The sequence below is a fragment of the Eschscholzia californica genome, unplaced genomic scaffold, assembly GCF_041429995.1.
Source record: "Eschscholzia californica isolate CP2 unplaced genomic scaffold, dmEscCali1.0.p SCAF_142, whole genome shotgun sequence".
NCBI classification, from domain to species: Eukaryota; Viridiplantae; Streptophyta; class Magnoliopsida; order Ranunculales; family Papaveraceae; genus Eschscholzia; species Eschscholzia californica.
The window spans coordinates 1-2,500 of NW_028238246.1; positions in this window are offsets into that span (position 1 = coordinate 1).

A 2,500-nucleotide genomic window follows, 5' to 3' on the forward strand; every position below is an offset into this window, starting at 1 on the left:
AGGCCGTCCCATGGCGTCCCGCGCTGTCCCATGCCGTCCCGAGCCTTACCAAGGACGTCCCGTGCTGTCCCGAGCCTTACTAAGGCCGTCCCAGGCCGTCCCGAGCCTTACCAAGGCCGTCCCATGGCGTCCCGTGCTGTCCCATTTTGTCCCGAGCCTTACTAAGGCCGTCCCATGCGCGTCCCGTGCCGTCCGAGCCTTACCAAGGCCGACCCATGCCTTACCAAGGTCGTCCCATCGATCTCGGAGAAAGTACATCATAACATCGGAATACACCCCGACATCGATATCGGAGAAAGTACATCATCATAACATCGGATCGGATGCGTATCCGTCCAAGTGCCATCGACACTTCGAGAAGTTCGGACCTAGCTTCCTAGCATGTTGATGCGTCGGTGCTAATGGGGACATAAAGATCCCACGACGTTCCGAACGGAAGTAGCCGAAGTGTTCCGTGCGTGTGAACTCCATTGTCCCATGTGCCGGCTCTTGACTCCTAAGATGTCCCATGTGAAGGCCCTTCATGGCTAAGAATGTCCCGTGCAACGTCCCTTGATGATCCCCATAAGGTGTCCCATGTGCGTCCCATGCCGTGCCCAGCCTTACCAAGGCCGTCACATGCTGTCCCATGCGCGTCCCGTGCCGTCCAAGCCTCACCAAGGCCGTCCCAGGCCATCCCGAGCCTTAGCAAGGCCGTCCCGTGCTGTCCCATGCCGTCCCGAGCCTCACCGAGGCCGTCCCGTGCCTCACCAAGGCCGTCCCGTGCTGTCCCATGCCGTCCCGAGCCTTACCAAGGCCGTCCCGTGCTGTCCCATGCCGTCCCGAGCCTTACCAAGGCCGTCCCGTGCTGTCCCATGCCGTCCCGAGCCTCACCAAGGCCGTCCCGTGCTGTCCCATGCCGTCCCGAGCCTCACCAAGGCCGTCCCGTGCTGTTCCATGCCGTCCCGAGCCTTAGCAAGGCCGTCCGATGCGCGTCCCGTGCTGTCCCATCCGTCCCGAGCCTTAGCAAGCCCGTCCCGAGCCTTAGCAAGGCCGTCCCATGCGCGTCCGATGGGATTCCCGAGCTTTACCAAGGGCGTCCCGTACTGTCCCATGCCGTCCCGAGCCATAGGGACGCTGTCCCGTGCGCGTCCCCTGCTGTCCCATGCGCGTCCCCTGCTTTGGCTCGGCTGGCCCGTGCATTCTATGGGGTCGTGGGACATTTCGAAACCCACCCGGGCCATTTCGACTCTCTCTTCATTTATACTATTGAGGTATTATTTATGAATTATTGGAGAAAAGAAACGGAAGAAAATATTTTTTTTTCTATTTTTTATGAATTTTCCGGTGTTTATTCACTTAAAAATTCATAGAAAAATAAATATTTATCGGAATCGCTATTATAATATATCAAAAAAATCCTTGCGAAAAGGCCTTTCCAACGAGTATAAGTTTGCTGGATTCCGACGAGTAACGAAGGAGTAAAGGCCCAGTATGCTTGGTTAAAAAATTGATGTTTCCTTGTGAAAATAGGCAAAACAATAACTTTGCACTATAAGGGGGAGGGTTGAGCTCCTTCCCCAGAGCGTGCACAGCACTTGTGCTGGCACGTTCCCTAGTGCTCGCCAAGCACCATAGGGCATCCAAAGGGCAAAGCTCGGCCTACTACATGATGGGAAGCTTCTAATATGTCGGAATACGAAGAGATTTCGTGCGACCCGAAGCTCGGCTCGGGCGTCCCGGCCTGTCCCGAGCTGTGCCGAGCGCGTCCCAGGCCGTCCCGAGCCAAGTCTCGGGCGTCCCAGGCCGTCCCGAGCCAAGTCTCGGGCGTCCCAGGCCGTCCCGAGCCAAGTCTCGGGCGTCCCGAGCTGTAGCGAGGGCGTCCCAGGCCGTCCCGAGCCAAGTCTCGGGCGTCCCAGGCCGTCCCGAGCAAAGTCTCGGACGTCCCAGGCCGTCCCGAGCAAAGTCTCGGACGTCCCAGGCCGTCCCGAGCAAAGTCTCGGGCGTCCCAGGCCGTCCCGAGCTGTGCCGAGGCCGTCCCAGGCCGTCCCGAGCAAAGTCTCGGGCGTCCCAGGCCGTCCCGAGCTGTGGCAAGGGCGTCCCAGGCCGTCCCGAGCAAAGTCTCGGGCGTCCCATGCCGTCCCGAGCTGTGGCAAGGGCGTCCCAGGCCGTCCCGAGCTGTGCCGAGGCCGTCCCGAGCCTAGTCTCGGGCGTCCCAGGCCGTCCCGAGCTATGGCGAGGGCGTCCCAGGCCGTCCCGAGCCAAGTCTCGGGCGTACCTGGCCGTCCCGAGCTGTAGCGAGGGCGTCCCATGCCGTCCCGGGCTGTCCCATGCGCGTCCCGTGCCGGCCCGAGCAACAGCCCGGGCGTCCCGTGCCTCGGCCCTTCCAAGTGGTGCTTCGTCGGACATCTCGATATCCACTCGAGCATTTTCGACCATTCTCCATATGTGGGTGTGTGGGTATTTATCAGGAATATTGGAGAAAGAATCGGGAAAAAAATATTTTTTTTCTATTTTTTTT